This window comes from Scomber japonicus, chromosome 20 (genome assembly GCF_027409825.1).
Source record: "Scomber japonicus isolate fScoJap1 chromosome 20, fScoJap1.pri, whole genome shotgun sequence".
Lineage (NCBI taxonomy): Eukaryota > Metazoa > Chordata > Actinopteri > Scombriformes > Scombridae > Scomber > Scomber japonicus.
The window spans coordinates 29,622,126-29,643,523 of record NC_070597.1 but is presented as its reverse complement, the minus strand read 5'-3'; positions in this window follow the sequence as shown (position 1 = coordinate 29,643,523).

Sequence of the window (21,398 nt, the reverse complement as noted above, 5' to 3'; positions counted from 1 at the left end):
AACATGGATAAGTGATTCAGTGATTCATTGATTAGTTGCATGAACTTGCTGAGAACAGATGAATAAAGCCATAAAAAGTTAGTTGTTATCCATTCTCTTAGCAGAACCCATAGAAAGGTTGATTTCTAAACACAATTAGTTCAATGTGATGAATATTATATTTTAGCAGAACCCATACACCCAATATTATATTTTAGCAGAACCCATATTTCTATGGGTTCTGCTAAAACACTCAGATTTTTCAGAATTCATCACATTGAACTCTGAAGAGTAGCTCCTGGTGTTATTCCTTCCATCACTCAGCATCTGCCAGTCTGCCATGGTGGAGTAACAGCATTAATGGGAATTATGACCTGAGAAATGTGATTTTTGTGTGTGTCTGTGTGTTTCAAGGTCTGCCAGGTGCCTTTCAAAATAAAGATTTGAGAATTAATAATCATTTAGTCTTATAAAATAAAGATAGATAGATAGATAGATAGATAGATAGATAGATAGATAGATAGACAGATAGACAGATAGACAGATAGATAGATAGATAGATAGATGTAAGGGTTCTGTCTTTTGTGGTCATGTGTGTGTGTGTGTGTGTGTGTGTGTGTGTGTGTGTGAGTGTGTGTGTGTGTGTGTGTGTGTGTGTGTGTGTGTGTGTGTGTGTGTGTGTGTGTGTGTGTGTGTGTGTGTGTGTGTATAGATGTATGGCAATACATCTATGTGTGTTAAGCAATAAAGGCTGTTTTCTAAACAGAAACAGTTCTGCATTATGTAGGATTTTTGTGTATTTTCAGAAAGAATAAGTTATTCAGTGGGCTTTTGCATGAACTTGCTGAGAAAAGAAAAATCAAGCAATAAAAGGTAATTCTCTTAACAGAAGTGCTAGAAAGGCTTTTTTCTTAACAGAAACAGTTTGCCCTGTATTCTGATTCGTATCTACAGGGGAAAATGCGCCATGTAATTCAGTTGTACAGTTTTTAATTTGATGTCTTTGAGATCAGGCGCAGTTTACTGTTAACTTTCCTATAGCCACATTAGAGGTGAATTGACTTACTCCAAATGCAATACAAATAGGAAAACTACTGCTGCTGCTTCACATTAAAAAAGTTCAACCAGTTTAAATATATGCAGATTTTTATAGTAAAGCAGTGTTGGACTTTCTTTACTAACTAATCTTACACTATGTGTGAGCTGAGTCCGCATGTTTGTTTAATAAAGCAAATAGGAGAAGATATTCGGTCTCAATATGCCATTTATTGTAAATGTAAATGAACAAAGCATACAGAACTCTGGGTAAAGATTTTCCTATCCCTGACGAACAACAAAGTGTGTCAGTTCACGAAGTCTGACTGACTAGTCTGACCCAGTCTTATATGCAATACAAAAATGTTTATGCAATGTATAAAAACAGCCAATCAGAAGACATTCTGATTGGCTGTTTATTTGACTCCATCCTTGCATCATCACATTCCAGGATCTTCTGACTTCATGTGACTCCATCCGACCCCCTCGAACAGCGTCCGATATAATGAGATATTTCCTGTTTGAAACTTATAGAACGCAAAGCATCCTATATCTTATGCCTTCAGAGCAATAGCCCCCCTTGTTATTTTCATATTTTCTTTGCATTCAGAGACAAGTAGTTATTTGTCATAGTTAATACATACTGGTAATCAACGTCTTTGCAAAAGTTCAACTCTCTTCCATGCTTTTCCACTCAACACACAACTTATTGTTTTCATAATATCACACACAGCACCACATTATCATATGAAGCAAATAATAAGATAATTCATCCCATTAGCTGATACTTTAACATTTATAAATTCATAGCATATATTTACAGCAGCAACAGGAAATGCATTGTATTTGTCACCATAGTTACCACCTATGTGATGAGTTTTGCATTTTCCAGACAGAATAAGTGATTCATTGACTTACTCCAAATGCCAATACCAATATTTCCTACTGCTGCTAGATTAAAAGCGTTCAACTGGGTAAATATATGCTGATTTTTATAGTAAAGCAGCAACAGGAAATACATTGTATTTGTCACCATAGTTACCACCAAAAGTGATAGTTAATTATAAATGTGTCTAAAATAATCATTTTCGACAGGCTTCCTTAAAATGCAGTCAGTTTTGTTGGTTGTTCTGTAACCAGTTGCCTGTTTTAGCTGCCTGATAAGTGTTTGCTGTATTATTAAATAGCACTTGCCGAATTAACCAGGACTGAAATTTTAAGGATTACAATCTCCTTGCACATTGTTCCATATGATGACTGTTTGAACTTCATGTGCAGAATGATGTAGAACATGAAGTTCAAACAGATGGCAAAAATTGACAATTCACCCTTTCACATATAACATATGAGAAATTTACATGTGATAATCATTTACTGCATCATTTGCCCAAATGACATCAGAAGAGTTCTTAGGAATAAGTTGTCAAAAGGTAACACACATTACTAGTTCTTCCAGGAAAAGCAGACACTGATCATTTATATAAATTGTGTTTATTGCCAGAGGAGCAGAAGTCTTGCAGCTCATCTAAGCGCTTCTTGTCAGACTTATCATAGACCAGCTAAAACAACAAAAAACCCTTCGGTATTGTGCACAAGGTATAGAGCGCTTGTAGATGAGATTTGCCACACTCCCTCTTGTGGCAAAGAAAAAGAAATACACTGTATAAAGTTAAATTTGAACCCACAGTGAAAACACATTTAAATACCCACTGTGACATGTCTCCATGGCAACTAGACAGGGTGGTGACTGTCACCTCTACCCAAATCAGTGAGGATGACCATGGAGATTGTCAACACTTTTTGAAGCTGTATGATGGGCTCCTCACTGCCTGTTGGACCTTACTGTGGAATGGTATGAAACCCCAAAAGAATCACTATTTGTTATGTCGCAGACTTAGAAGGATATTCACTGAATCTGATAGTGTACATCTCCAACACTATGAAGTGTGGTTGCACGTATCTGAAAAGAAATGGAATTGAAAAGACAATGTTTTCTGCTGTTAAACTAGGATTATTTGATAAAGAAAATACATTTTTGGAAGTGCAAGTATGTACATATTTCAAGACATACAAAAATAGTCCGTAAGAAAGTCAGAATACCTTATACAAATTCTGAAATACTTATTCTCCCTGATTGAAAAAAACCTAAATCTATAAATATGCAAGCAGTATTAATTTCACAAGCTTAACTGTTGAACATATCACGTCTCCATTTCACTGAAAACTTTGTGCTCAATGTACTGACGACTTCACATCACACCTGTGTTTATTGCATACTGGACCACCACTCAGTACTAACTAATTTGTGATATCACAAATCGGAAATTTTTAGGGTGAGTACAGACAAACTTTTATCCTTCAGCAAATTAATGTGAAAACAGCCGTCTAACTCACACATCATTCTGCACATAAAGTTCAGACATTCATCATATTTCCATATGTGCAAGGAAAAATGTGCTATGTTGTAATCCTTAAGATTTCAGTCCTGGTTAATTTGGCGAGTGCAATTTAATAACACCTATATCTTTTTGGCCCGCCGGAGGAGACGTCTCGAGAAGATCTCTTCTAGGCGTGGGAGTGGGGAGCCAACGATCCACTTCGCTGTCTTGATGACTTTATTCAGCCGTCTCTTCTCTGCTGTAGTGCAGCTGGCATACCACACTGTGCATCCGAAAATAAGGATACTCTCTATTGTGCAGTGGTAGTGGTAGAAGTTCCTCAGAAAAGGTGGAGGGAGTTTACTCCTCGTTCTCAGGAAGAAGAGACGCTGCCGGGCTTTTTTGATGATGTGGGTGGTGTTCACAGTCCAGCCCAGGTCCTCGAGATGTGCAGGCCGAGGAACTTGAAATCTGTGACACGCTCCACCTCCTCCCCATTGATGCTCAGTGCAGGGTGTACAGCGTGAACAGGACTGGACTCAGGACGCAGCCATGAGGAACACCAGTGTTGAGGACGATGGTGGAGGATGTGGAAGTGCCCAAGTCTGTTCGTCAGAAAGTCCTTGATCCACAGACAGAGGGGGTTCCGAGTTGCAATATCTGCAGTTTGTTGATCAGTCGGCTGGGGCTGAGGAGTTGAATGCCGAGCTGAAGTCAACAAACAAAAACTGTTTGTTGACTTCAGTTACGGCTTTCCAGGTGACTGAGGGCAGTGGGAGGGCGATGGAGATGGCATCGTCTGTGGATCTGTTGGACCTGTTGGACCTGTAGGCGAACTGATGTTGGTCAAGGCTGGGAGGGATATGGGCCTTAATATGCTGCAACATCAGTCTCTCCATGCATTTCATGATCACCAGTGTTAGGGCCACAGGCCAGTAGTCATTCAACCCTGTGATGGCAGAGGTTTTGGGCACAGGGATTATGGTGGCAGTTTTCAGGCAGGTGTGAACTGTGGCTTGTTGCAGCAAGCAGTTGAAGATGTTAGTGAGCAGCAAGCTGATAAGCGCCTGATTTCAGCACCCTCCCTGGTACTCAATCTGGTCTTGGTGCTTTGCTGATGTCGATGCCACGCAGGACCCGCAGTACCTGATGTTGTTGGAGTGTGGGGGACTGGTCATGTTCTGATGGTGTCAGCAGTGCCTGTCTGCTGTTGTCTTCTTCAAAGTGTGAGAAAAAGGTGTTGAGCTGGTCCAATAGAGAGGTGTCAGCAGGGGAGCGGGTCTTGTGGCGTTGCTTGTAGTCTGTGATGTTCTAGATGCCTTGCCACATGGAACGGGGGCTGTTTTCTCTGAAGTTGGCCTCTATGTGCTCTTTGTACTTTGTTTTAGCAGCCTTGATACCTCTGTTCAGGTCTGCCCTAGCCTTCCTGTAGGTCTCCCTGTCTCCTGACCTCAATGCTTAATCCCTGGCCTCGAGCAGTGCTCTGACAGTAGCGTTGAACCAGGGTTTTTGGTTGGGGAATGTTTTGACTTGTTTCCTTATTGTTACATTGTCCATGCAGAAGCTGATGTATGACAGTACAGAGAAAGTGTGGCGCTCAATGTCTGGTCAAAGAAATCCCGCATGGTGTCCTCAAAACAGTCCTGTAAGGATAGTGTTGCCTCTTCAGTCCAGCACTGACTTGTCCTGTGGCTTAGATCTGCAGATGAGAGGCCTGTAGCTGGTGTCAGGAACAGGGAAAGATGGTGTGAGTGTCCGAGATGGGGAGAGGGATGGGCTTTGTAGAAGTTAAGTTCATTTGTATATAAAAATATACAAATATATCTTGTAAATAACATAAAAACAAATCATTCCCCTCTTATGTACCACATATGCCTATTCTGTCATATGACACATGAGTTCCGCCTTCCGGCCCACAAGGGCAGTTGTGAAGCTCACCCTCAAAGGAATGAAGAACCCCTGAAACACTGAAGTATTAAAGGAGCTCAGGACAGAAATCATGAGTCACATGCACCTATCTCACAGAAGCTATATTTCCCTAAAGATCCTGAAAAAGCAAACAAGAACCCTGTGCTAACTACTCCTAGTCTAGCAAAGCACTTAAGGCCACGCCTCGATGGTATGGAGTTAACAAGACCTATGGTTTACCTTATCTTATCCTATTAGGAAACCTTACACTTTAAAAGGTGGTACATACATACACATGTGATTACAGCAATACAGCAAAATACTCATTTCATCCCTGAAAAGGAAAAGTTAAATCACATTAACAATTTTAATCAATTTGCTGAAGGATGAAAGTTTGTCTGTACTCACCTTAAATCTCAGTTTCAGATTTGCAGATACAGCAACTTGATTGACTGAGCTTGACATGATCACGGACAGCAGATAGCTTTGTCAAAAGTGTGAGGAATTGGGACAGAGAAGACGTACCCGTGAGAGGTGCAAGGATGACGCGCAAATTCGTGAAGCGTTCCTCATTTTCTGACTTTTTTCTCACTTATTTACAAAAACTTATGAGGTTACAAATTACAAACTGGGGAAACAGTGAAGCTCAGTGGCGGTAGCGTTGCTTTACAGAGCATATAGAGTGTCTCTCTTAACACAAGCAAATATATTTAATAAACTAATAAAAACAGCAAAACAACAAAAACTACAATAGAACTTCCTAAAAACATGTTTCCTGTCTTTATTGTTTCTGTGGCCCCTCCCTGAGTTACTACCTTACCGTGGTGGAGGTGTTTGCGTGTCCCAATGACCCCAGGAGCTCAGTTGTCGGGGGCTTTATGCCCCTGGTAGGGTCTCCCATGGCAAACAGGTCCGGGGGGAGGGGCCAGACAAAAGGTAGCTCAGAAAACCCCAATGACGGCTAACATAATTGGTTTTTCGTGTCCCTAGCCCGGACGCGGGTCACCGCCCCCCCCCCCCGGAGCCAGGCCTGGGGGTGGGGCTCGGAGGTGAGCGCCTGGTGGCCGGGCCTTCGCCCATGGGGCCCGGCCAGGCAAAGCCCGAATAAGGGACGTGGGACGCCGCTCCCACAGACCCACCACCAGTGAGAGGGGCCAAAGGGGTCGGGTGCAGTGTGAGCTGGGCGGCAGCCGAAGGCGGGGACCTTGGCGGTCCGATCCTCGGCTGCAGAAGCTAGCGCTAGGGACGTGGAACGTCATCTCTCTGGTGGGGAAGGAGCCTGAGCTGGTGCGTGAGGTTGAGAAGTTCCGGCTAGATATAGTTGGCCTCACCTCGACGCACAGCAAGGGCTCTGGAACCAGTCTCCTCGAGAGGGGTTGGACTCTCGTCCACTCTGGAGTTGCCACTGGTGAGAGGCGCCGGGCAGGGGTGGCAATACTTATTGCCCCCCGGCAATAAGAGCTGCTTTATTTCAACAGTCTCCACAGACTGTCAAATAAAAACTCAACAATACATCTTTTAATGCGTTACTCAACTTCTCACATGTTAAAAGACAGTCATTAAACTGAAATATACAATATTAATAACACACATTAACAGCTCATCTTGCTGCGGACAGTTTAAAAGTCCATACACACATAAAAATCAGGAACAGGAAAACAGTGAAGCTCAGAAGTATAGAAACTAGCTGCAGTTGCTCCAATCAGCCACTGAGTGTCGCTGTCTGGCCACACAGACCACAAAAGACAGAACTCTTACATCTATCTATCTATCTATCTATCTATCTATCTATCTATCTATCTATCTATCTATCTATCTATCTATCTATCTAATTGACTGCCACTTTATGAAACAGGATTATGACTATGATTCTGTCTGTATTGTGTAAATGAGTCCTGTTGTAATATATTCTTTCAGTTAAAAAATCAGACTTCATTTTAGAATCAATTTAAAATCACAGCATTTTTATTAAAAATCACACTGAGCTCCATTACTACAATGTCATAGATGTTGTGGGTCAAAATAAGATAAGATATTTCTTTATTAGTCCCACAATGGGGAAATGTGCTGTGTTACAGCAGCAAAGTGGACAGTAATGGAAGAGTCAATAAGAAGAGATAAGTATGAAATAGTAGAGCATATAATAAAAAACAATTGCACAACATTTAACAGGCCAATTCTTCAAGAGATAGTATTTGCAATTCTCAAAGGCAGTTCCTCTTCAGAATGAAAGTCCTGAAAACATCTCTGCCAGTGATATTTGTGACTCCATTGCACCATAGTTTCTTCTTCATAATTATCTTCACATGAAAAAAATTGACAATTCACCCTTTCACATATAACATATGAGAAATTTACATGTGATAATCATTTACTGCATCATTTGCCCAAATGACATCAGAAGAGTTCTTAGGAATAAGTTGTCAAAAGGTAACACACATTACTAGTTCTTCCAGGAAAAGCAGACACTGATCATTTATATAAATTGTGTTTATTGCCAGAGGAGCAGAAGTCTTGCAGCTCATCTACAAGCGCTCACCTTGGTGAATACTCCCTCTTGTGGCAAAGAAAAAGAAATACACTGTATAAAGTTAAATTTGAACCCACAGTGAAAACACATTTAAATACCCACTGTGACATGTCTCCATGGCAACTAGACAGGGTGGTGACTGTCACCTCTACCCAAATCAGTGAGGATGACCATGGAGATTGTCAACACTTTTTGAAGCTGTATGATGGGCTCCTCACTGCCTGTTGGACCTTACTGTGGAATGGTATGAAACCCCAAAAGAATCACTATTTGTTATGTCGCAGACTTAGAAGGATATTCACTGAATCTGATAGTGTACATCTCCAACACTATGAAATGTGGTCAGGTTGTTTTGCTAAATGTTGCACGTATCTGAAAAGAAATGGAATTGAAAAGACAATGTTTTCTGCTGTTAAACTAGGATTATTTGATAAAGAAAATACATTTTTGGAAGTGCAAGTATGTACATATTTCAAGACATACAAAAATAGTCCGTAAGAAAGTCAGAATACCTTATACAAATTCTGAAATACTTATTCTCCCTGATTGAAAAAAACCTAAATCTATAAATATGCAAGCAGTATTAATTTCACAAGCTTAACTGTTGAACATATCACGTCTCCATTTCACTGAAAACTTTGTGCTCAATGTACTGACGACTTCACATCACACCTGTGTTTATTGCATACTGGACCACCACTCAGTACTAACTAATTTGTGATATCACAAATCGGAAATTTTTAGGGTGAGTACAGACAAACTTTTATCCTTCAGCAAATTAATGTGAAAACAGCCATCTAACTCACACATCATTCTGCACATAAAGTTCAGACATTCATCATATTTCCATATGTGCAAGGAAAAATGTGCTATGTTGTAATCCTTAAGATTTCAGTCCTGGTTAATTTGGCGAGTGCAATTTAATAACACCTATATCTTTTTGGCCCGCCGGAGGAGATGTCTCGAGTAGATCTCTTCTAGGCGTGGGAGTGGGGAGCCAACGATCCACTTCGCTGTCTTGATGACTTTATTCAGCCGTCTCTTCTCTGCTGTAGTGCAGCTGGCATACCACACTGTGCATCCGAAAATAAGGATACTCTCTATTGTGCAGTGGTAGTGGTAGAAGTTCCTCAGAAAAGGTGGAGGGAGTTTACTCCTCGTTCTCAGGAAGAAGAGACGCTGCCGGGCTTTTTTGATGATGTGGGTGGTGTTCACAGTCCAGCCCAGGTCCTCGAGATGTGCAGGCCGAGGAACTTGAAATCTGTGACACGCTCCACCTCCTCCCCATTGATGCTCAGTGCAGGGTGTACAGCGTGAACAGGACTGGACTCAGGACGCAGCCATGAGGAACACCAGTGTTGAGGACGATGGTGGAGGATGTGGAAGTGCCCAAGTCTGTTCGTCAGAAAGTCCTTGATCCACAGACAGAGGGGGTTCCGAGTTGCAATATCTGCAGTTTGTTGATCAGTCGCCTGGGGCTGAGGAGTTGAATGCCGAGCTGAAGTCAACAAACAAAAACTGTTTGTTGACTTCAGTTACGGCTTTCCAGGTGACTGAGGGCAGTGGGAGGGCGATGGAGATGGCATCGTCTGTGGATCTGTTGGACCTGTTGGACCTGTAGGCGAACTGATGTTGGTCAAGGCTGGGAGGGATATGGGCCTTAATATGCTGCAACATCAGTCTCTCCATGCATTTCATGATCACCAGTGTTAGGGCCACAGGCCAGTAGTCATTCAACCCTGTGATGGCAGAGGTTTTGGGCACAGGGATTATGGTGGCAGTTTTCAGGCAGGTGTGAACTGTGGCTTGTTGCAGCAAGCAGTTGAAGATGTTAGTGAGCAGCAAGCTGATAAGCGCCTGATTTCAGCACCCTCCCTGGTACTCAATCTGGTCTTGGTGCTTTGCTGATGTCGATGCCACGCAGGACCCGCAGTACCTGATGTTGTTGGAGTGTGGGGGACTGGTCATGTTCTGATGGTGTCAGCAGTGCCTGTCTGCTGTTGTCTTCTTCAAAGTGTGAGAAAAAGGTGTTGAGCTGGTCCAATAGAGAGGTGTCAGCAGGGGAGCGGGTCTTGTGGCGTTGCTTGTAGTCTGTGATGTTCTAGATGCCTTGCCACATGGAACGGGGGCTGTTTTCTCTGAAGTTGGCCTCTATGTGCTCTTTGTACTTTGTTTTAGCAGCCTTGATACCTCTGTTCAGGTCTGCCCTAGCCTTCCTGTAGGTCTCCCTGTCTCCTGACCTCAATGCTTAATCCCTGGCCTCGAGCAGTGCTCTGACAGTAGCGTTGAACCAGGGTTTTTGGTTGGGGAATGTTTTGACTTGTTTCCTTATTGTTACATTGTCCATGCAGAAGCTGATGTATGACAGTACAGAGAAAGTGTGGCGCTCAATGTCTGGTCAAAGAAATCCCGCATGGTGTCCTCAAAACAGTCCTGTAAGGATAGTGTTGCCTCTTCAGTCCAGCACTGACTTGTCCTGTGGCTTAGATCTGCAGATGAGAGGCCTGTAGCTGGTGTCAGGAACAGGGAAAGATGGTGTGAGTGTCCGAGATGGGGAGAGGGATGGGCTTTGTAGAAGTTAAGTTCATTTGTATATAAAAATATACAAATATATCTTGTAAATAACATAAAAACAAATCATTCCCCTCTTATGTACCACATATGCCTATTCTGTCACATGACACATGAGTTCCGCCTTCCGGCCCACAAGGGCAGTTGTGAAGCTCACCCTCAAAGGAATGAAGAACCCCTGAAACACTGAAGTATTAAAGGAGCTCAGGACAGACATCATGAGTCACATGCACCTATCTCACAGAAGCTATATTTCCCTAAAGATCCTGAAAAAGCAAACAAGAACCCTGTGCTAACTACTCCTAGTCTAGCAAAGCACTTAAGGCCACGCCTCGATGGTATGGAGTTAACAAGACCTATGGTTTACCTTATCTTATCCTATTAGGAAACCTTACACTTTAAAAGGTGGTACATACATACACATGTGATTACAGCAATACAGCAAAATACTCATTTCATCCCTGAAAAGGAAAAGTTAAATCACATTAACAATTTTAATCATTGTCACACATTTAATTTATGCACTGACGAGTCTTTAACCCATGTACTTAACGTACAGTCGAGGGTCACCACCATGGAGAGGTTACTAGCACTTTCGATGCATGGTGGCCTTGAATCCATCATCCGTTTCATCCTCTTCATCAGTTGCAGTTTTTTCTTTTTCATTGCATTCAAATACACATTTATGAAATCAAAATCACATACAACATTCTCTATAAACTAAACAAAGAAATGATTCTGCTTATTCAAACTAGAGAAATGTTTAACTGTACTTCATTAAACAAAAACGATTAAAGTGATTAATAGTTATTTTGAAATTTGGAAAACACAATAAAATCTGGAATCATTAAAACAATGAAACCCTGAAATGAAAATAAAACAAGGAGTACCTGAACACACAGAAACCTCTGAGTTTCATCTGCAGACAGCAGGTGATGACGCATCTGCCTCAGTTTAACACTCAGATACATCACGCCTCCCACTATCTGACTCCCTGATTCATTATACTAAATACTTTTGCTTACAGACCTGAGGTCTCCTCCTCCTCGTCATCATCCTCCAGGGAGAGGTCATCCAGCCCAAGACGCTGTATCCACTCCTCAAAGCCTCGAAAATCATAATATCTCATTGTCACATTATTGTTAACATTTGTACACACGTCAACAGTTGTACACACCTGGGGTGCTTGAATGACGGATTTAGTGGTCTTCTTCACCACCAGCTTAGGATCATCAAGCATCAGCCGAGATTGAATCAGTTCGACAAGCTTCCTCGGATGGAGAGGCTATCAAAAGATCATCTGCGTACTGCAGAAGTGTTGAACCCCCTGGGAAGTGGAGGTCATCAAGGTCTCTTTTTACAGCTGCTGCGTACACTGTTGGACTCTCAACATAACCCTGTGGCAAACGCCGCCATGTATACTGTTTGCCTTTGAACGTGAATGCAAACAGATACTGGCTATCTGGATGCAATGATATAGAGAAAAAAGCTGAACATAGATCAATGACTGTGTAGTGTGTTGAATTGGATGGTAACGAAGCTAAAATCGAATTAGTGTCTGGCACAATGGGAGCTGTGGGCACGACAATATTATTAATAGCCTGCAAATCTTGCACAAATCTCCATTCATCTGGACGATTTGGTTTTGGGATGGGCAAAATGGGTGTGTTGCATGGACTGGAAGTTTGCACCAGTACATTTTGATCCAATAGAGATTGAATAACTGTTTCAATTCCAGTAATGGCTCTGTGAGGCAAGTTATACTGTCTGATAGCCGGCAATGTGACATTTGGTTTGAGTGTGACTTTATGAGGTGGAGCTGAATTCACAAAACCTACATGATTTTTATGTTTTGCCCATAAATATGAGGGAACCTCTGATAGCTCTGATGGAAACCCATATTCTGCAGGGTGAGGTAGCTGAAACAAAACAAATGTGCTCTCTGGTAACTGAGTGTTCTCACTTAATGATAACAAATACAGTTCCTCGCCCAAGTATATTATTGTTTGGTTTAGAGAGGCTGTTACAGCTCCTCTCAGTGCTTGGCATCGAGCCACCATTTTACCAAGATGTTTTGCCTCTTTTCCGGGCGCAACAGCTACAGTGATGTGTGGAAATGAATCTTTAACATTATACAGTGTATGTTGTGTGTCAGACAGTCGGATTGGAATAGCGCACCCCTGCGGACCAACAAACAAACATTGCTCACCCTCCAACCCTTCTTGTTTGTTTAGAAAATCATTAGCCAATACCTTATACTGTTCCAAAGGGTTAAAGGCTGCTGTGCAATGACACGTCAGGAGAGGCCTCATGGCAGACATCAATGATGCACATGCTGGTGATGTTGTGGCAATTTTCTGAATGTTGGGCACTGTGAACATAGAAGACATGTTAAAATTTGGCAATGTCCAACAATACAAACAATCAACAGTGGATTGCAAAAACTGAAATGCTTGGGCTGCTCTGTGATCAGGTAGGGTTAAAAACAACCCTTCCGGGGTGCAGTGAATTGTTGCATGGAGCTTACAAAGCAAATCTTGCACCATGAGGTTAATTGGGCTCTTTTCAGATATCAGAAAAGAGTGCTGTACATTTGTGCCTTCTACGCTCATCTCAGCTTGATGTGATAATGGCTCTTCATTAGGAATGCCAGAGACTCCGACTGTTGTGATAAATCTAGAGGTCGGAGTGCACACATGCTCAGAAGATTTTACTGTGGAGATAGTTGCTCCACTGTCCACCAAAATATCAACATTATTACCATTAACTTGAACTGACATCATTGGATCCTCAGAGGGATTTTTGGAAATTTGAATAGTTGCAGCTTGAATGTGAATTGGTTGTTCTGATCCTATCTCTCCATGGCCTCCCTATGCTTGATTGTAATATGTCTGCGATGTGTGCGCAGCCGGCTGAGGTGTGTGTGGCTTAGGAGGAGGAGGATGGGGAGGAGGAGAGTAAGGGTTCGGCTGTTGAGAATATTGGGGCGCTTGTTGGGGTTCGTATGTGAGGCGAAGCTGGTTTGGATTTATGGGATTACTTTGACACTCTTTGGCCCAGTGTCCCTTTCTTCCACATGTGCGACAATTTGATTTCTTTTTGTTGTACTTTCTGTATGTGGGCTGCTCTCCACTCTGATATGGTGCCTGTTGCACCATCTGTTTAGACCTAGAGGTGGATCTTTCAGTAGTGAAAATACCACTCCTGTACATATCCATCAGCTTGCCTTTTGTTGTTTTCCAATCTATTCTTTGCCAATCTGGGGCTGACAGTTTGTATGCTGTGGAAATTTGCGGTTTCAAATTTTGCAGCAAAGTGTGAATGGCAAGGAGAGCATTCTCCTCTCGTTTCATTCCAGCATTATTATCCCACACTTGCATAAATCACTGAAGAAATTCAGGCACACCCTCATTAGGACCTTGAACACTGTCAACCACTTCTGAGAAATCACACTGCTTTTTAGCACATTTTGTTATTGCTGTTTTAGCTTCATTGTTCATCCAATCACTCATAGGTTTGACTTGCGGCCACCGGCCATCCTCCGTTGCAGCAGGGAAAACAAACTCATCCTTACACAGAGGCCAATCAGTGCGATATGTACATTCAAGCAACATTTGGACATCAGGCATCAGACTGTTATACACCTTACATGTTTGAGACAACCACACCCAGTACTCCTCAGCCTGTGTTATTGGATTTGGAGACTTTCTGGCCAAATCCAAAATTTCAGCAGGTGTCCATGGTTTGCAAACAGCTGTCTCCCCAATCATTATTTTAGGAGCATTAAGGAAACCTGACTCTGTCAGCCCGTTGTCTCTGTCTAGTAACTCTGGGTGATGTATTTGTACTCCCAGGTTTTCTGTTTGTGGTACGGCAACAGGAACTTTTAGCACCTCTTGAAGCTTGTGCTCCAGCTCTCTCAATTTTCTCCCCGTCTGTGTCAAATTCTGATTCACCTTCACAGCTCTCATCTGATGCATTTGAGTCTCCAGCCTCACTTAAGAGAGCTATCTTTGACTTTTTAAGCCAGTCTTTTGATTTCTTTCTTTCTAATCCTGATTGTCCAAGGCTACTCTTTTCTTTCGGCCTCACAGCCTGTCCTGTGTTATCTCTCTTTTCCCTTTCTTCTGCCTCCAGTTTCTCTCTTTCCTGTCTGGCCCTAGCTTCTGCTAGCTCTTTCTCCTGTCTAACTATATCTGCAGCTTCTGCTAGCTCTCCCTCCAGTTTGTACCTTTCTGCTAGCTCTCTCTCCTGTCTAACTCTATCTGCAGCTTCTGCTAGCTCTCTCTCCAGTTTGTACCTTTCTGCTAGCTCTCTCTCCTGTCTAACTCTATCTGTTAGTTCTGCAACTCCTTCTCTTTCTGCAGCTTCGGCTAGCTCTCTCTCCTGCCTAGCTCTTTCTGCAGGTTCGGCTAGCTCTCTCTCCTGTCTAGCTCTTTCTGCAGTTTTGGCTAGCTCTCTCTCTTGTCTAGCTCTTTCTGCAGCTTCGGCTAGCTCTCTCTCCTGTCTAGCTCTTTCTGCAGCTTCTACTCTTTGTCCCTCCATCACTGCAGCAGTCTGCAGGAGAAAATCTGTTTCGGCTGTGGCTTGCCGTAAACTGGCCTGTTCATCTGTGTTACCGTGTCGGGCAGGATTTGTTTTAGTGAGCTTGGGATAGTTTTGAGACTGAATGTTTACTTTTCTGTAGCTCTGGACGTACAAATTCAACATCTTCCAAAACGGTTAGCAGTTCTTGCTGAGGGGGAACTTTAGCTTAACGCTTTGCCCAATTGTGCATCATAGCTGTGGCACACGCACGCAAATTATCACCATGTCTTTACTTAATGTTGGTCAACTCAGTAGCTCTTGTCTGCAAAGCCGCTTCTAGCATAGGAATATGATGCGTCTCAACACGGGCAGCGATTTTCTCTATGACAGCTTTCAACTCAGCAGAGCACTTCTCAGGCCTTTTCTCATCCACATGCACTCCATATCTCTGACGAGCCACAGTTATCCACACTCGCATGCATTCTCTCATGTAAGCAAAGTTCCAGGATGGATTACCCATGTTTGTGTTAACATTCATCTCAGCCATTTGCAGTTTCTCTTTCTCAAACGACCCCTCATACGGCCACTCTCTCTCTGTCCAGTCATTCATGAGGGAAGAGAACGGAAACACAAAATACCATCCTTTTAACCTGCCCACAACTCCTGCTGGCACATATGGAGAAAACATGTCTTGAAACTGTCTTGCTGGATCAGCTGGTTGTGTATCTGTACGAGTGTGTGCATGTGCCTGTGTCTGTGGATTATCAGGTTGATTTGTCTGTTCCACATTTTCACTGGTGTTTCTTACTGTTTGACAGTCTCTCTGTCTTCTAAATTTTGTTGAATCAATTTGTATGGTTTTAGACTCCAAACTACCACCTGCGCTGGACGTATCATTGCCCATCACTTTACAGTCAGATACACATACAATTTCAACAGCATCTAGGACTCCAACTCCTCTTTTACAATAGCAGCAGTGTTGGTTTGAAGCTTAGAATATACGTGTATACACAAATTAGGGCTGTCAGGCGATTAAAAAAATTAATCTAATTAATTACAGGATTTGTAATTAATTAATCTAATCAATCTCATATCTGCTAACGGTACCCAAATAAAGAATTTGAATTCTAGGACATTACAAAATTGTATTGCATGACTAATCAATTGAATACACTGAGAAGAGAAGATTTGAAATCAACATTTTTATTGATAAAGTGCATTTCATAAATGAAATTTAAAAGAAAATGGTCAAGCACATACCAGCAAACCAATTAGGCCAGGTGCATTATTCAAAAATGCAATACAAATGCACTTAAATACATTTCAGAAATAAAATAAGGCTAGGTCTGAAATAGGCACTTAAGCAGACTCTCAATCAAAATGAGTACCAAAGCTGACTCAATACAGCAATTCAAAATGAATAGTATAAGTATAGCACGCCTCTAAATAAGGCAAAATCAAGAACAAGAAGCCAACAGGCACTTCTTTTAGGCCTATCACTTAGGCCACATTTGCTGCTGTGCTGACACAGCAGAACATGACATTGTTTACCAAAAATCAAAAGCTACAGTATCTGGGGCATAACAACTCAAACCCAAAAGAGGATCTGGGGTTACAGTATCAACTCCTCAAATCAAAAACCCACCCCAAGCTAACGTTAGAGGATCTGACAACAGACAACTTTATGCTTTCTTGAGCCAGTTGCTCAGACAAACAAGTTTGTTTACATTGTCTGAGTGTAAGGCTGCCCTCTTCTTTTGTATGATGTTACCTGCAAGTGAAAAGAGTCGCTCACATGGAACTGACGTAGCAGGAGTACCCAGGTATTTGCGAGCAAGAGAGGACAGCTGTCCATAGGCTCCTGCGTGAGCTGCCCACCACTCCAGTGGACAATCACGCATTCCAATGCACGACTCAGCTTTGTAGTGGGCTAGAGGCCCCAGCTCCTCCTTGTCTGAGTCGGAGTCTGAAGAACACAGCAGGAGGAAGCTCTTCTTTGCTGCTGGATCGTCCCCTGTGGGTTGAGGAGCAGCAGGTCCCACTTCTGATCCTTGCAGCATCTCCTCAATCCAGGTCCACACCTTAAAAGAGGGAAAATTAATTTGTTGCATTTCTAACCAAATCACTTGCAGAGCACTGGTCTTCTCAGTCACACACATACCTCATTCCTCTCATTCTTTTGTATGCTCCTCAAGTCCTTGAATCGCGGGTCAAGGGCTGTAGCCACCTTCAGCCATCTGATGTTGATGGTGGCCATGCGTGTGTCTAGCTCCTTTGAAAAGGTGGCCTTGAACTTTATCATGTAGCCTGGATCCTCATCAGTGGGATTCATGAGACGGTTGAGATGGCAGAGTGCGGGGAGCACCACTGAGCATGAGACATAGGTGTCCCCTCCAAGCAACTCAGTCACATCTCTGCAGTGGAGCAAAAAATATGGCAATAATAAACTCACAACATTATTGGGGTGTGTGTGTGTGTGTGTGTGTGTGTGTGTGTGTGTGTGTGTGTGTGTGAGTGAGGGAGGGAGGGAGGGAGAGGTGAGTGTATGAAAGGGGGAGAGAGAGAGGTGTGGTGTGTGTGTATGAGTGAATGAGTGAGAGAGAGGGACATACCTGCAGGGTTCGAGAACAACCTCCAGCGCCTGGAGTTTGTTAGACTCTAGGTTGGTCAGTGTGGCCAGGTTGTGCTTCTGTCTGGCCAAAGTGGCATTCACAGCCTCCTGGTTCCGCAGGTACCGTGATATCATGGAGAGCGTCGAATTCCATCTTTCAATAAAATAAAAACTGCATTAGTCCAGCAGGAGACTGTAAGACTGTAAGTTTTGAGCAGCATGTTGTACACAGTAGTTGCACTGAACCACACACACACCCCCCCCCCCTTGTGGATACGTCTTGAACCAGGGGCTCTCTGGCTTGTCCGAGGGCAGTCTGCTGCTGGTGCAGTTCTTCTGTACTGGCAGGGCTGTGCTTGAAATGCCCTACTGTTTTGCGGCACTTTGCCAGGGCGGTGTCAAAGCTGCTGTCCTGGAGGCAGACTGTAATTGTTCTTTGCAGCATGTGTGCAGCACATGGGATGTGCTCGAAAGGCAGCTGACGTGCTGCTGCTACCATGTTTCTTGCGCTATCGGTTGCGATTGTTGTCACTTTGTTTTCTATTTCCCATTCCTTTGTCACAGCATCGAACTGCTCGGCGCTTACATCGGCATAATGGCGGGTCACTGTTTTGCTCATGGTTAAAGCAAAGGACTTTAGTTTCCACTCACTATCGATTAGGTGTGCTGTGACTCCCAAATAATTATGATTGCTCACCGATGTCCAGTGGTCGCCCGTCAGGGCGACATGGCAGGCCCCTGCTAACATTTCTTCTTTTATGTTCCTTTCATCACAGTACAGCTGGTGGATTCTTTTCATCACCGTAGTTCTTGAAGGTAGCTGGAAAATTGTGTCAGCTAATGCTATCTGAAACGCCTCCTTTAGGCCCTCGTCCTCCACGACTGAAATAGGCCTGCAATCAGCAGCAACCCACTTAGCGATTGAGTTTGTCAGTTTTTCTGTGGTGGCTTTACTCACTCGTCTACCAAATTCGGCAAGCGTGGGTTGGCGAAGTGTGGTAGCACTAGCAGCACCCTGACTAGCCGTGGGACTTGCCCCGACGTGTTTAGCGTTTAAATGATAGGTCAAGCTGGAGCAGCTTCGGTGATAAGAGAATTCTTTTTTACAAAAACTACAAATCACCGCGTTCTTGTTGATAGTCCCGTCTTCGTTCTTTTTATAAATAAACTTGCCGTTCAAAGGCCCTAGCAACGATGTGCTAGCCGAGCTCCCCTGAGTCGCGTCCATGTCTGTTGTCAGCCTGCTTTGACTAGTGGCGCAGGTGGGGAGTGACGAACACGTCACGTCCGGACAATAGCCTCCCTACGGGTCATGCAATGGGCCAAATTTAAAGTGCTCGCGCATTGAATTGCCACTCAGAATCATAGACTGTATATAAGAAATTAGAATTAATTGCGTTAATTTTTCTAACGCGCTAATTTGCAGTGTAATTAATTAATCTAATTAACGCGTTAAACTGACAGCCCTAACACAAATTACCGGCGCCCAGGCTCAAACCGAGCCATGTTTCCCAAAGGACACAGAGCAGATAGTCCACAATCTTGATTTAAGCGAGGTAGAGCCAATTACTATCCCCGAAAACGTCTTTTCTTACAGCTTAAACCTCATGCGGGTCCCCCTGTGCCGAGCGCAGCCCGAAGCTGGCCCAGAAACCAAAAACAGCCACTATGTGGCCCTACGAGGGGTCGAAAACACCCACCCCTCCTGACCCTCCAACACCACACACTCTGCTATTACAACCAATCGTTGTCAATCACACTGATTCTGATACAGTATCCATGTTTTAGTCAAATGGATATTTCGTCTGTGATCAGTGCCAATTCATGGGCTTTCTTATTTTTGCTTTTGTCAATTTGCAAAATTAAAATCAAAAAGGTTCTTTTATTTTGATTTCGTCAAACAACGACATGGTAAGGCAAAAATTCATAAAATTTGCACTTACCCAGTCGTTGTTATGTTGAGATACTGTTCCGGTGACGCCAGTTTGATAGTGATTTTAATTATGCAGCCCATACATCAATGGAGAGAGTAGACAGGAGTCCAGGATGTCTTGTATTGAAAAGGTTTATTTACTCCATGGAGGAGAAACGAACGAATGATCAGTACACGTTATATGCCCTGATGCTTCCTTCAATTCTGAAGTTTCTCTCCTCCGGGGATAGACTTTAAACCACACAGATAATGCCCATGGTTGAGCCATGCCCAAATATGGACAGATCCAACACATCTACGATATACAGAATTTAGTCTACTGGTCTATAGACAAAACATTGCTTAGACAACACTCAGGACCTTTGTCCTACATCCAACACTATATCAAACCTCTGACTCCAGTTGCCTCTACTCCATTCAGGGAAAACAGTCAAACACATATCTGACCTCGGCTGCTATAGCAACACTATCAGAGTGGCTCCTGTTTTCCCCAAAAGGAGCAGACTCACTTCATACCACTATTTCAAGAGGAGACAGTGTCTAAACTTATCATTTGATGAGGCCTTGCTTAGTTTGACCTAGTGCATATTAATGATGGAAAATTCCCTAACAAAGCCTGCCTGCTCTCCATCTCCTGAAACTTCCAGACCTAACTTGGCCCATCCCACCTAACAGGAGTGAAAAGATGAGTAATCGTCCGATTACCTGCAATCGATCTGCGCACCTTTAGAGCTGTCCTGGTTGTCAGCAGCACCTGGTACGGCCCTTTCCACCTAAGGAGACAAAGTCCCTCCTTCCCTTCCTCCTTAAAAGGATGAATTGGGAAGCATTAAACCCAATTTGGATATCAATAATTTATGACTAACAAATATTTGTAGCCTTGACAAGTGGGCAGTAGTGGTCCCTGATATGGGCGAATTGGGCAAGCGCCCAGGGCTGCATTTTGTCATGACTTATAGGGGGCGGCATGAGCTCTTCAAAAAAAAAAAAAAAATCCTCGCGCGAACAGAAGCTGTGAGAGAAAGGGAGGGGGGACAGTTCACCTCTGCGTCTCCCTACTGGAATGGGCAGGGGTGAACGGGGGATCCAACTTAATAATGGAATTAGTGGGTCAGTCACACCTTGACTTTCTTACAAATAACGCACATTTCATTCATTTATAAATACAGGCCTATAGTTCGTGTACATTTTTAATTTTCTGGGTTGTGTGAAATGGCAAAAAAAGGTAATACAAAACAAATCTGTGCACCTCCAAAGTTAATTGGTTTAGTCTTAGTATCAATCACGAAATAGGGGAGCAGAAAGAAAATCATATGAAAGGGGATCATATGAAAATATGATGACATCATTGATGATTTTGCATGAAAGAAAGCCAGAAGGATCAGATTTTAGTTGGCTGTTGTGCCATCTAAACAGTGTGTTTGCTGTAATAGTGTGCAATAGTGTAATAATTAGATTCTCTTCAGTGTGTTTTTCCATTTGTGTAAGAAGAATTTGTGCTATTAAGAACATTTATTATATTATTATTGTTGCTTTCTGCTCTTCTTACATTTCTGATTGTATATTTTATTTTTGGCATATATATGTATATAGTGTTTATTTATGGATTTATTTAAAGGTTTAATGATCAGGGACAATGCACATTGATAAAACATTTTAACAAATGTAAACATACCGGAATTAGCCAAAAGGCTATTTTACATCTGCTGTCTCGGGACTGATGTTGAGTAGTCACCCTAAAAGAATATTTGAAAAAATGTCCTTGTGGTTCTCTAAGTTCTGATAACTTACAGTCATAGTTTGTGCAGAATTGTGTTTGTTGTCTTGTGGCAATGTTGGAGGTGGTGATTGTGCACTTTTGTGTTTGCTGTTCTAAGTGCAATAGTTTAATAACTGGATTCTCTTAAGAGAAACCCGGGGAAAACG